Raw genomic sequence first — 14,753 nt, forward strand, 5'->3', positions numbered from 1 at the left:
GCAGAGGTGTGACGAGAGTCGCAGGTACATGTCAACTGATTTACAGTGAGTCAGGTCAGGTTCCTCCTCACAGGGAGCCATGTGTCGGCGTTCAAAAGACGAGCCGCCTCAGTGATTTACTGTGACACTGAGACTGGACAGGCAAGACAAACAAAAACAGATGCAAACTAACAAGTAACCAAACACAGTCATAGATCAGGCTTCTTGGCCTCATGGTGAAACAGTGGAAATCACAGAGGCCAGTAAATTACAGGGGAGCAAAGATGTCCTCTCAAATATCTAATTTGGCCCCTAGAATGTACCAAAATAATGAGTTCCCATGAATTACTAAATCAATCAGTTCATAAGACAGCTTTAAGGTTATGAAGTCAATTATTGATTGGGTGACAGCTGGAATGTCATTGGCAAGTGATTTTATAATTTATTAATTGTTTACGTAATTTTGCAAGCAAACATTACCCAAGTCAAGCTTCCCAAGCCTACGGACCAAACGATAAATCAAATAATCATCAGACTAAGTGGTCTTTAAAATGACAGTTGTAGCTCTATACTGAAGGAAAGTGTGTGCCTGGTCAGGGAGACGGACAGGACACATTCAGCAATCAAGGTGAGACCAAGAGTTCAAGGTTCCTGCTAGTTTGGGAAAACACTGCATGGAAAAAAACAAAAAATAAAGAAAAAGTCACATTTTAAATGTTGCCCATAAATCAATAATGTTTCTAAACATCAAATCAGGATTTAAAAAAAAAAAAATCCACCATTCATTCAGACAATCAGCACAGGTACTGTCACAACATTCATGCTGGTGTAAATGTCATCAGTGTGTCTAGACCCACTTGTTTACTACACAAAGAGACTTCAGAGAAAAGTCTTGACAGGATGCAGCGCGACAGTTTACATTTTCCACTGTGAAAGTTCAGCCTTTGTAACTTGTGCATTAACAGTAAACAGCATGAGAAGTTAAGAGAGGGCTGTAAAGGTTGCAAACCCACTGCGCTGAATATTCAGCAGGGTTGTTTTTCCCCTAATAAAAGCTGAGGCTACAGCTTTAATGGAGGGAAAAAGCCTGTAGAGAAACTGGGATATTTTTATTCAGAGCATCAGAAAGGGCTCAGTAGCATGAAAACACAAACTGTGTGTGCAGCAGCATGCAGAGCATTTTATCTCTCTGTGGATAATCGACTTGATTGTGCACAGGTGTCTCCTTCAGGGGTATCTGGGAATAGAAAAAGACAAAGTCCCCTGTAACTTCAGAGAACACTCTATGTTTCTGTGCTGGGAGGACCAGAAAAGTGCTAATGTACACATGTACTGTATGTGTCGGCATAATTGAAGAACAGCAGTGGCTACTTGTCGTCTCAGCTCTGCATCTGGGCCTCATTAGGAAATGCCTTTGAGGCTTTGCAGGAGAAGCCGCTGTGCCAACTATGGAGAAGACTCGGGCCCGGCAAGGAGGCCAGACGCTCACTATCGTTTGGCAGCGTTAACCACGGTATTGACCCCAGCTTGTGCTGTCCGACGGTTCGCTTCCCTTTGATGTCCTGCGTGAGCCTGCTGAGCTCAGCTCTGGGGAGCTGCCTCAAAGCCTTTCAATTATCCCAGCAAGAAGGGAGGAACTTACAGGAATGAAAAGTCGGCCGAAGGGATTTTGTCTGTTGCTTTATGGGCCCACTGTCATAAGGTCAGAGGAAGAACAGAAAACACTTCCAGCAATATCCAAGCAGTTAAAGACTTCCCATCTTCAGGAGGATGAGGAAGCTTTTTCTGAGGCCAAATAAAACTTCGGCTAAAATAAAACCCTGTCGTTAATCCAAAGAGGTTGGAGGCAGTTCATGAAAAAAAGGATAATTTGTCAACAGCAAACATAAGAAGAGTCTACAGCCATGTCAGCAGCTCTGTTAGGCTGTAAACGCTGCTGTCATCATGTTCACATGCCAACACTGACAATGTTAACATGCTGATGTTTAGCAGATATCACGTTCACCAACTTAATTTAGCATATTAGCATGCTAACATTGGAGATTTCATGAAGAAAAGCCTTCAGTGCTGCTCTGTGCTCGTCTTTCAATGAAGAAACACCCTCCAGTTCTGCTAAAACTGATGCTAATGCAGCCTCTATGCTAACCTCTTCAGAAACCTGCAGTCTTTCCTGTAGCTGCCAGTACTTCCTCATAGGCAGCTACAGTACTTCCTTGGTGCAAACGAAGCCAAGGTGGATTCTCGGCCTCCTCGCAGGGTAAATTCTACCTCAAGCAACAACGTTCATGAACACTTATTGCACTTATTACAAAATAGAAGACATCTATCTGCAATAACTGATGGGACGAGTGAAAGACACTCCAAAAGTTCATATCTTGCACTCAAAATATTGAAAACAAGCACCGTACCTTTACAAATGGGTTCAGTGAGCGAACTACAGCTCTTAAAAAGTGAAATGTGGAGCCAGTTTTTGGACAAACAAGTGTTTAGTCAAGTACCACAACACAAGAACGGTACAGTAGGTCCATAAAGTGAAAGGATGAGTCAACCTTCAGTCAGTCCTGTTGCTGTATAACCACGTATCAAGTTATTTCTGGTGCGATCGCGTTCAACTCCCATTCCTCCTCTGGTGCAGCCGCAGGCCTTGTGCATGAGGATAAACATAGCATCCTGCTCTGTTATGGAAATCAAACAAATTACACATACGGCCCTGTCATTATGTCCATTCCTCTGTCCGACCATATCTATCTCATTATGTCACTATCAAAAAACTTGTACAGTGTGTGTCCAGTAGAAGGTGCCTGAAAATGGATCCTTGAGCACGATCTTCAGAATCAGAGCATGGAGCGGCATTTAAAATGACACAGCGGCAGCTTGGCCCATCTGTGAGACACATGCAGAGACTGCACCCTTAAAATTCAGCAGCTCAGATGCTTTGCAAATGTGGGATTTCAAAATCTTAATTTCCGAGTCTGAGAAAAGGCAAAGCAGGTCATTTATTCAAGCTTGTAAGAAACAGACGGCATAAAAAACCTGAACTCTGAAATCACAACACATTTACACACAGATGAGCTGTATGCAGCTCACTCACACCAGAGCCGTACAGGAAAGCTGCTCTCAACACAGGTGTCACTTTTCTGATCAGCAGGTAGCACAAACACAACACGTACGGTAAAACAACACGTACGAGAAAAACATCACAGCCAGTTTTGGAAATGACAGCAGGCCTTCATTCGCATCATGAAAGCTCACTGAGCACAAGCTTTTGCAGTAATGTTTAACAAACAGCTGCACTGAAGATGCATCTTAAAGAAAAACAGTGTTGTTCCTATAGATCCTCTCACATTAAACATTTTCTTTCATTACAAGTGCGACGTTACTCAACAGTCAGAGACGAACAAGAATAATATCAATTCCTAAATCAGACATCTCAACTGGCATGTAAAGCAGGTCAATGAGCGTCCTTGTTTTACATGATAGTGGAAAAAAGCTTGTGGCTCAATAGTTACTAAAGAGTCTGGAAATAAATAATCAAGTGTATTTACTAAAATGTACACTTAACCTATTTATATCTGCTCCATAGTGGACAGAACTCCAGATAAACTTGCAGTATAACAACTTCACTGTGTGACCATCCACTCTGGAAGCAGGTGAAGTCTCCACTCTGCTGATGCTCCATTCCATAAAGCATTAACTATAAAGAAATGACAAATCAGCTCTCCACAACACGAGTTCTGCAGGAATACATTTCTGATGAGTGATGAGAATAAATCAAACTTATTCTATTCATTAGTCCTAAAATACAACAATGAACACTGATAAAGGTTACAGGTAGAGCAATCTTTTCACTTTCACACAATTGTTGCAGCATTTGACCATCTAAAGGTGAACGGTCACTAAAACTCAAGCATGTCTAGAATCAAGAAAGCTGTCGATGAGCTTTTATAGAACATATATTTTATAATGTGCTAAACTATGATTCATCAAACTCCCATTCAAATGTGAAAAACATGCAGAAAAGATGACCAGTGTTACAAAACTTTCACAGCACTCAGGACTGCTCTACTCTACTGTCACGACAAAAATACACAAGCATGAGCAACAAACACTGCTCTCAGCCACCTCCTTAATAACCTGGGAAAACAGACCACTTTTCAGAAAGGTGTGTTTGATTGTTGTGCCTCTATTTCAGGAATGTGCTTTATCTGGTTCAACCATTTATCCTGACAGCTGCTCTCCAGAGGATCAGAGTCCCCTCAGAGGGATCTGGTGTGCAAGACTGTCAAATGCAAACAAAACAGCAAATCTGCAGGTTTGACGGGATTCAAGCGCCATCTTTCCTCAGCAAGGTTCCAACCACTGAAACAAAGACTTTAAGGCTGCAATAAAAAACGAAACATCAGTACCTTTCAGCGCTCGATTCAAAGGCATCTTTGCTCACTCTCTTTAAGATGTGGTTATGATTACACTGACAGCAGATTTATTCTGCTGGATGATGGCCACGGGAGGTCGGTGGGATACAAATCTGGCAGATGCACTCCGGCACTGTGCTCCACCTACAATTTATTGCTCCGAGATTTACTTTCCTTTTTCTTTTCAGCCTGGAGCAAAACAGCCAATCGGCTGCATTTGGATAACTCTTCTGGAATGCTACAGCGAAAGTTTTTGCCAAGTTGCATTTTGTCTCATCTTTTATTGGTACAATTAGATTTAACCTGCAGCTTGTTTGAGATAATAACATTTATTTTGCAATGAACAAAACAGGAGGGTGTGGTCCGGAGTGATTTAAGGATCATTTCACCCTCTCTGTGCACCAAAACACCTGAAAATATATAATTTCCTGTAATTTAAGAAAAATGGCTAACTGCTCCGTCACTGAGGTAATGATCAATCCTCATCAAGACGTCTAAGGATTGGTTTCAACTTTCTCACTTACTGCGCCTCAAACACCAGACTTTAACTTTACCCTTTAGTCCAGAGACTGTGTGGTACATCATTAATCAACCTATTCAGCTCACTGCAGCGTGAAGTTGCCCCGAGCAGTGATTCAGGACTTCGTCCCCTCTGTTGAGGACACACCACTCCTCTGAAACCTTCTTCCTATGAACACAGCAAGTTCCTTCTGTTGACAACAGCGCCCCCGAGAGGAAAAGACGGTTCAGATCCAGAGAACATGAGGCTCTGCTGCAAAAACTTCAAACTGCACTCTCGAGAGCGGCAACAGCAGAAAAGTAATATGTTAGAAAAGTGTATTTTTCTTTAAACGGGACATTTAGTGTGACAACGCTCCACATATTCACAAACTTCAAATAAGATATAGTGATTGTAAAATGCTGCAATTTATCTTTAAGTCTGAGTGCAGATTGAAATTGTGGCCATCAATTATTCTCTATATTAAGTAAAGTAAAGTAAAACTTCCTGTTTTGTGCACCTTCAAAGAGCTCAAAACCTTTCATGAACAAAAAGGCACTCTGGATTTTGAGCTGGTTTCCTAACCGCTGAATCATGAGGTAAAATCCTCTGTGGATTCATTTCATCTCTTTACTTCTTGCGCCTCTCTGCATCAGTCTTGCTCAGTCTGCTTTGGACCACTTTGACCTGTTTCCCACTCTGCGCTGTTATCGTCTCTCGTTATCCTCCCCGTCATACCTCCCTCTCTGCACCCTCCCCCACCCTCCTCTGTCCAGCCTGCACTTGACCAAGGACAGGCTGGAGCCACATATTTGTTTAGCTCTTGAGTGGAGTCACTAAGGCGGAGGAGGGGAGCCATGGGTTGGTGAACACACCCACCACTCATCGCCCCATGCAGGGGACCCTCCACAATGGGGCACCAGGCAGACTCGAAATGTTTCTGCAGTTTGTCACTTTGAGCAGAACTGTGATCAAGATTCACACTGAACATTTCAGAAAACATTGTCATACCTGTGTTAATAAATGATATGCCTTAGCATTGAGAGCATGCTTAGTAAACTCATTTAGTAATGCAATAAGTCTTCTATAAGATATTAACTTTAACCACAGGATCCAGCACTATTGCAAGTTTCATCATTTGAATCTCAAGCAGACGTGAGTCATTCTCAAGAACAGACAGAAACTCCCAACATTTAACCAAGAGAACTTGACAAAAGACCACAAGCAGTTACTGAACATGACAGTGTGATGAGGTGAGAGGAAGAAGACCGTGTGGAAACTTCAGCAGCTTCAGCAGGATGTCCTGCACTCCACGCACCTCTGAAGCACATCGACACGTTATACAGGTATAAAGGAACCAGAAAAAAATCCTGTTTCTTTGTCAATTCAATTTTCATTTTTGCTTCACAACAAACGCGCTCATTCCACACTTAAGATGTGACGCTGACTATTTAGCAGTCACCACAGTAAGGTGAGTCAGTCAGGTGGAGGTTAGAGAACTATGACTGCAGTCCACCACAGTGGCTTCAGCTCAATGGTTGGGTTACATACCACATACCCATGTACTTAAAGTGCAAAAAGTAAAAGTACTCATTCAGCAGAATGGCCCTGGTCACAATAATGAACATCATATAATCATTAAAATGACTGTGTGCATCACTTCAGTGTTGCAGCTGGTAAAGGTGGAGCTAAATTTAGACTCTGCGGCAGCTAAATGTAGAAACAACACATCATAAATCACTGGCTGTAGTGAATGTGTGGTTATCTAATTCTGGTGGAGCGACGAGAATAAAACAAAGTTTAAAAAGGAAAGAAGAAAGCTCTTTGCTGAGGCAGGAAGTAAAAAAAGGAAATATTGACACTCGTTGTTACATTCACCTTCAACCACTCTGCTTTCTGTGAGACTCCAGAGAGAGGCTGTCACTCCCAAAGCTTTCACTGCTGTTGTCAGCTTTCTCAAAAGAGGCATTGTGGGAGAAATTCCCCATCTTAAGTGTCCCATGTTTGCTTTTGTGCCAAGTGAGCCCACTCTGCTGACCTTTTGGAGACGGACCAATGAGATCCACCGCTGCGTCCTCTGCTGCCCTTCTCCTCTGACAGCAGCCAGACAATGAACAACAAGCTAATTAAACTGATGACAGCATGAAGGAAAGGAGGCTCTTTCACCAAAGTTCACCAACAGACACATAACTGAGTCTAAAGCCCCCCCCCCCCCCCAAAAAAAAAAAACAAAAAAAACCCACAAACATTTAATGAAAAGACATTAAAGAGAAACCAGTGGCCCACAGAGCAGCAGATTATTCTGTCAGACTGGCGTTTGGTGGCAGCCGTGATTGACCGTTACATGTCAGGAATGTTTTCAGAGCCAGACAAACTTCGTCTGTCTTGATTGGACCTTTTTTTTTTTTGTTCGGCCCACCATAAACACTTGGGCCGCTGGACCAGTTATGGTGTTAATGAGTCACGGGCCTCGCTGCACTGGAAGGCAGAGGGCTACACTAATGTATAGAGAGAGCTGCTGCTCTGGGACCCATAATGATGAAAATCTGTATCTATCAGGTAAGAGCAAACCGTTACAAATGCACACACTGATGCTCTCTTATAGACATCGTCTCCTCTTGGGCTTTTTCATTTCAGCTACAGAACAGCAGAATTACAAGAGGACGGTCAGATTCTGTGTTGCTCATTAACAGTTAGGTGATTTTTCTCCTCGTCTTCTCTCTTTCAAACCCTTATTTTTACATGGAAATTAACAATTAAGACCAATCTCTCATGAGCAAAGACAGTGATCATCACAGAGGCGAAAATACCTCACTTCTGAAAATAACATGACAGAATCAGGGTTTGTTTTTAATGGGGCGTTCTTTCAAAATCAATCAGTGCTCCCTCAACAGCCAGTTTTTATCTGGAGGGGCTGCGGTCCCAGCTGTGCCATGGTCCAGGTCCTGGGAACAAAAGATGGCCTCGCTTTGGGAAGGACAACCTGCCAGGCTCAGGGGCTTTCAACCACAAGCATGAAGCGGCCTCCAAAAGATAAGATGGTTTCCAGTGAGCAATTTATCTGAACCATTCAGTGGCTTGGTTTCTGAAAACAGGCGGTATTAATACTGATCATAATCTCACAATCACTGGACAGAAGGCAGCCACTGACTGCGTGACCAACAGGTGACTGAGGACCAGGCACGTTCAAAAACATCCGAAATCACACCAAATAAGCCGGTCAAGAAAGAGTCTGTTCTGAAGGTCATCTTTTCCTGCGGCGTGTGGTTCATTTTCATGAGCCCAGCAAGTCGTCCACACATCAAGTCCTAAAGGTTCAGCCACAGGACGTGAACTTCAGTGTGCCTCTTCCCGGGGTAACTGGGCCTCTTCCAGCCTTTAATTATTCTGTAACTACTAATTATTTGCTACTGTTGCTTTTATCGCAGAGTGTTTTGTAAAAGAAGAAGCTGAGGAGAAAAACATTTAAATGTAATGTAAAATATATTCATGTCCATCTGTTGAGCACCTCGTCCCCAGCTGGCCCTGACGCTGCCCGCCTTTTGTGATCCTCTCAGCGTGCGCTCAGCTGGCCTCATTGTTTATCGTGGCGACGTCAGGACCGTACTGCTTAATGTAGTGACATCAGTGGTTAGGCCTGATTAACGGGCTTCAATGTCATTTGTCATCATGGATATCAAAGCATGCTAATCTGGGGGACTCAACGTTATCCCTGCTCAGTCGCCTCGTGATGATAAAGCAACCAAACTGCAGCGATTAAGAGTGTATTTGGAGTTTATGTGGCATTCTGCGCAGATAAAGGTCACCTTATCTACAAGATCACACCAACGGAAATATTGGCAACAACTTCAGTAAACAGAAAGAGGCCAAGCGAGGTGACCGAAGCTCTGAAATCCTCCATTTACTCCTCATTAATTCACTGTTTTCCCTCTCCAAAGCTCGTCATTGAGATGAACCACTTGTGATTTTCCAGAGGCAGCGCCCCAGAAGAGACGAGCTCAAGGATGGACTCGTGAAAGAAAAGAAAGAAGACAAGAGAGGAAGGAAGGGAGGGAGGGAGGCAGAGAGTGAGGACTAATCCCATTAGGGTGGCAGCTAAATGATTTGTTCCAGTGGGAGAAGGGGGGATAAAAAGGTGTGTGTGGGGAATGAAGGAGGGAGTCTTTCTGGGGGTCGGATGACAGTAGCGATGAGGCACAAACCTCTTCCAAAAGGAAACCCTTGTCTTCTTCTCTCCCTGTTAGAGGCCCCGGGCTTCCTCACTGACAGTGCCCAAAGCCATCCACACGCCACTTTAGCCCCAAATTTGAAAGTCTAATTTATTCCCATGGGGGAAGCAACAAGGAAATATTAGAACAAAGAGAGAAAAGAGTGGATAGAGCTGGTGACACGTCAAATCCAGCCACACCGCCATGACCAAAAGAGATAACTAAGACTAACTAAACAAGCCTAAGAAAGTCTCATTATCTGCCATTGGCACAAAAATTTAAGATTAAAAACAAATGTTACACTCGATTAACAAGATGTTAATCAACAAAGCGTTGACCTGTCTCGCGCTGGAACCCGTTTAGACAACAGCCAAACAAAAAGTTGTGTTTCACTAAAAACATCTTGAAACAAGTGCTGACAGAAAATTCTTTGTTGCCTTACTTTGAGAAATAAATATTCATAAAATCATTTTTCATTTAACATGATAGTGAAAAGTTAAATGCTGTCCAAACACACACAGGATAAAATGAGCAAAATTTTGATTTTAATTGATGAAAGATTACATTCTCCATGCTACTGTGGCACATTTCTGTCCACACAAAAAGGGATAATATGCGACCTTGCACATACACATGGAAAGACACTGTGTCTGTATGTCCACGCTCAGACAATCTCTGTGAGGTGTGTCCTTCAACACCAGCAGCCTGACAGACACTCGGCCAGTTTCCATTCTCCAAGAATGACAACAAAGAGACGGCCGGGCCTCATACAGAAAACTTCTTCTAACGGCTTCAGGAAGTTGTTAAAACAGCAAATGGGTGTTTGGCTCAGAGAGAGGACGAGCTGCTCCAGGTGAACAAAGACTACAGAAGGAGTGTGAAAACCGAATCGTTTTTAACCCGCTCAGACAGATTCCAGCAGGAGCAAAAGGGTTAAAGTGAAAACAAAGACAATTACACAAAAAGAAAACTTTTGACACACCACATGTGTAATTAACCACCGTGTATGATGATGAATGGCCAATTCAAGGTTTATAGCAGAGGTGGGCCAACAGAAGGGACCAAATTTGTGCACAACTAGGAAAAAAACAGGCAGAGGAACTACGTCACAAAGCAAATGGCATGTATTTAAAGGAGCGTGGGTATTGATCAGATGGTACGCTACTAACCAAACTGACCACAAGATGACACGAGTCAGGACACGAGTGGATTTCCACGTCAACACCCTGAAATTTACCCAGTGATAGACCAAAAATGATGGAAACATTATGCCTGTTTTGTCCAATGAGCAACAGAAACACCTCTCTGTGTGACACAACACATAAACGACATCCTCAAAATGATCAGAAGTTTGAGTCAACAGCTCAGTTTCAACAAGATCAGCAGAACCTTCACGAAGGTCGACTTTATCTCGGAACTGCTGTGGTGACCTGCGTTAGTTTTAGCCAGGTGAACCCCACAAACTGCTACCTGAGTGAAGATCAGCACTGCTGACACGATCAGTCGGTTAACCAATGAGCCGATCAACAGGAAATCAGTTCATCACTGTGCAACTGCTGATTGATTGTCTTTGGATTTTGAACTGTTGGTGTTCTGCAGTTGGACGCTTCAAAGACTAAATGCTTAAATGACCTAAAAGAAAGTATAACAGGCAGATTAATCAAAAATGCTAATAATTGGAGCTATAATCAGTCGGTTAAACAAATAGTCGCAAATGGAAATTTTCTTTTATCTGCAGCCATTTTGATAATCGATTAATCATCGTTTTCTGGCCCAGCTTCTTAAATGTTATCTGCCTGCAGCTGTTTTTCTTGTCATGCAGAATATGGCAATAAACTGAATATTTTAAGACGATTAGTTGGACAAACATATTAAAAACGTCACCTTGGGCACAGAGGAAAAAAAAGGAATAAGCCGATTAATGGACAATGGGAATAATCCTCAGTCTTCACCTCACTGTGCATTTTGTTTCTTGTTATACAAATAAGGATTACAGTGAGTAGAGTACAAGACATTTGTTAACATGTATATCTGATACCTTCATCGATTTTTACCTCTAAATCCACTTAATACTCGCTCCAGTATGTTTAGGCAGAGTTCTGTGTTTAAAAAAATAAGAGTGCTTGTTCCCAGCCGTCGCTGAGCAGAGGAAGCTGTGGGACTAACTAATGACTTCCGCATCATCCTTTTCATTATCTTGGCCTCGGCTCGCGGTCACGGGGTCATAGGCTACGAAAACAGTAGCATGCCTTCATAGGTAGAATGCAACACATTGTATTGTGCTGGCAGTGAAGGGGTGAGGGGGTGAGGAGGGGGGGGTGTCTTCCCAGTGGGAGTTATCCTGGTTGACAATAGCAGACACATTCCACTGGAAACACTGTGGCATTATGGCTGCCCTCTGTTTTGGTGGAAGTGGGGATCCTCCCGGCGAACAAGGGGATTAACTCGCAAGGTATTCTGGGAATTTTCACTGTCACCTTTGGCAATGATTCAGAGGGGGCGAGACAAAAAAAAAAAAAAAGGAAAACAATTCTTTCAGTGTGTCAAAATTCTCCAGCGTTGCTTTTGGAGCTCATAAACACTCATGTTGTGTTTTTTAAAAACATGTATTGACGGCTCTAAACAGGGACCACCACATTCCCGCACTTTAAATAACTCTAACAAACGTATCTGTTGCAATGTACTAACGTGCTTACAAACATTTTAGCATCTTAAACACAATCAGTTTGGTTGTCGTCACACGGTTCACCCACAGTGACGGTGTACTGCTTCTCTACAGCAGCTCTGCTGGGTACTCACTTGGCAAAGAGTCGAGCATTTATTTTGTGAAATTAAAACGTAAACACCAGATCAAAATTAGATTTGTTTTAGTAGCCAGAGGGAAAGAAATCAGTGCAGCATCAGTTTATGGACCTGCATCGGTGAATACGAGTCATCACAAAGCTGCTATTGTGGCACGTCGGCAGTGAAGGTTTTAACTTACTAGGAGCTACTGTCATGAGGATTTAGTAATATATATGTATATACAATAAAATAGTGCAGTTTTAAGTGTTAAAAGACATCAGCTAAACCTCTTTTGACAGTAAGGGATATTCTATATGATTCGTAGAATATTTTCTGGTGGGGAAGTTATTTTATTTTTGTAAACAGACAGCCGGACCACCATTACTTTGCTTTTTATTTTGAAGGAGCCAAAACTCAGTAGTTTAAACATAATTAATTTCTTCTTTTCACAGGGATTATTTGTCACAGGTCTCAATCTTTGCTTAGGTCAGGCATCACTAACCGTCTCTAATAAACACACAGCCCCTGCCCAGAAGGCGCTGTCCATGAACAAATATTGACTCGAGTGGTGACCCTCGCTCTGCTATTATTTCAGTGACGCTGGAGGGCAGGAACAATCACCATTTGCTGGTGGAGAGGTCTGGTGGCAGATGTCACTGAATATGCAAAACAGACGAGAGAGGAAGGGAGGGAGGCTGTATCAACAGTGAGCGACTGATAAATTAGTACTGTCAAAACCTGTGGTCCAAACCCGCCAAGGAAACATTAGACTGTCATGTCCTGTTATTGGTTAAAATATTGTTCAAATATGAGCTCACTGGAATCGTGATTCCCATCACTTTCAAAGTTCAAAATATTAAATTAATCAACAATGGATTAACTATGCACCATTTTCATTTTCAACTGGAGATACCAACATGTCATTTACATGGAAGCTAACCATTCATATCAATAAAACACAATAAATTTATTTTACTCACAGTTACAGGGATGTAACACAGCTGACTTTGTATTTTTATGTAATTTTTACTAAATTTTACTCCTGAAAGCCCATTTTTTAAGTCCGTTTCATAGAGGCCTTTTCCAAGTCCCTGTTTGCTAACCAGCTAGCTCCTGTTAGCTCAGCAACTAAAGAGAAGCAAACAAGTCATGTTAGCTTAGCTTGTTAGCAGGTTAGCTAGGTAACATCTTTTTCTTTTACTGAGCTATTTAACTAGAAGGAGAGGCTACTTACTCCATCTGGACTAAATTTATGTACTTCAGCAGCTACTTGTCTAATGTACTTTCTTTGGCGCTGTTTACGAGGTTACGGTGCTAGCTGACTGGTAGCCGTGCAAAGAGAGGCAGCGCCCATATTACCGGTATATGAAGGTTGACAGGTAGAGATATGGTCATAGATATTTCTGCATTTAATAATGATTTATTAATCATTTTAAATTACATAATAAATGTTACTTTGGGGATCTATGCACCCGAACAACTCAAATAATAAACCCAGTTAAACAGATAAATAAAAGAGTCAACACCATCTCTTCATTTGAATAAGGAAAACAGGCTGACTTTGAACAGCCTGTTAAACCGGTCTGGTAATAAAGTATCTTAATGGCACACAGTCATCTACTGAGACGAGTTTTTGATCCATCCAGAAATTAGGACGTCACTGTGCATGACACCTGATGAAATGATTACAGCGCGATCAAAGAGGCGCTCATGGCAGCTGAGACAGTCTAATTACCCATGAACTGTCTGAATTATTAAATAGTCAGCAGACTGTAACAAGCCTTTGCAGTAAAAGGCGACTTCTCAATAAAAAGTGCTAATAAAGGAACACAAGTACACAATGACAAGACAGCGATAATATATGCTCCAATAAAAAGAATACAACACAACCTCAATAACGTCACTGCTTTGGTAAAACATTTAGAACCTTTAATGTCATAAAAGCAGTATCCCCATAAGTAATCGCCCCTCACAACAAGGCAGAGTCATTAAGTCATCACATCTCGTTTATATTGCAGTATGTAATTATAAAAAACCTCATCCAAACACACAAGATCAAAACTTGCTTTTTTGGCAGTTTTTCTGCTGAGTGTAAGATGCTTCATCATCTGTCTGCCATTATATTCTATTCAGATGTCTGGTCTAAAAGGACTCTCCAGGTTGTGTTAATCAAATGGTAAAATTCAATTCCAGGTTGTAAAACCGCAACAAGTGGAAAAGTCCAAGGGGGTTAATGCTTATGCAAGGCACTGTACATACAATGTACACAAAAACAAATAGTGCAAATGAATTAAGAATGAATGAGTGATGTAATAGATTCATTGACATACATGAACTGAGTGGGTATGTACAGTATATGCTATGCACATGCAGGGAGCTGTGAATGAATACGTCTCTCGCGTCAAAGGAGAAAAACCACTTGAGTTAAGAAGCTACAAAAAGCTGCATGCTACTGATGGAAAACTGTTATGGTCATTCATTAGAGGTTGCACCAAAAACAATTCTTCACACAACAGCGGAGGAAGCGACCTCTACACTCCTCATCGGAGGATCGTGGGATGGGTCGGGGAACCTGTGGCCGGCGTTGCCATGGTGATCTGCCCCTCACTTTGTGGAAACTGAAACCGGAGAGGGTGCAGCGCCATTGTCAAGCTGACTTCACCACAGCACGGCGATTAGGAGTGAAGTCACACAGCCAAACGCTGTGGACGTCGCTCACTGAACTAACAGCAGCAAATCTTCATACTTCAAAGTAACCTGAACGCATAAAAGCGTCAACAAAAACTTTGATCACAGTAAAACAGCAAATTATTACACACTGACTCAATCATCTGTGTGTTGATTACACATCATGAGTATTTCCTCTTTATA

At 42.1% G+C, this 14,753-nt stretch overlaps 1 protein-coding gene across 1 annotated transcript in view; it reads right to left on the reverse strand.

The window, feature by feature from the left end:
- The window catches only part of kank1a (KN motif and ankyrin repeat domains 1a), a 53,764-nt gene that overhangs the window by 28,672 nt on the left and 10,339 nt on the right, over positions 1–14,753 (reverse strand). The gene's annotated exons all lie outside the window — the stretch shown is intronic.

This window comes from Chaetodon auriga, chromosome 5 (assembly GCF_051107435.1).
Source record: "Chaetodon auriga isolate fChaAug3 chromosome 5, fChaAug3.hap1, whole genome shotgun sequence".
Classification (NCBI taxonomy): domain Eukaryota; kingdom Metazoa; phylum Chordata; class Actinopteri; order Chaetodontiformes; family Chaetodontidae; genus Chaetodon; species Chaetodon auriga.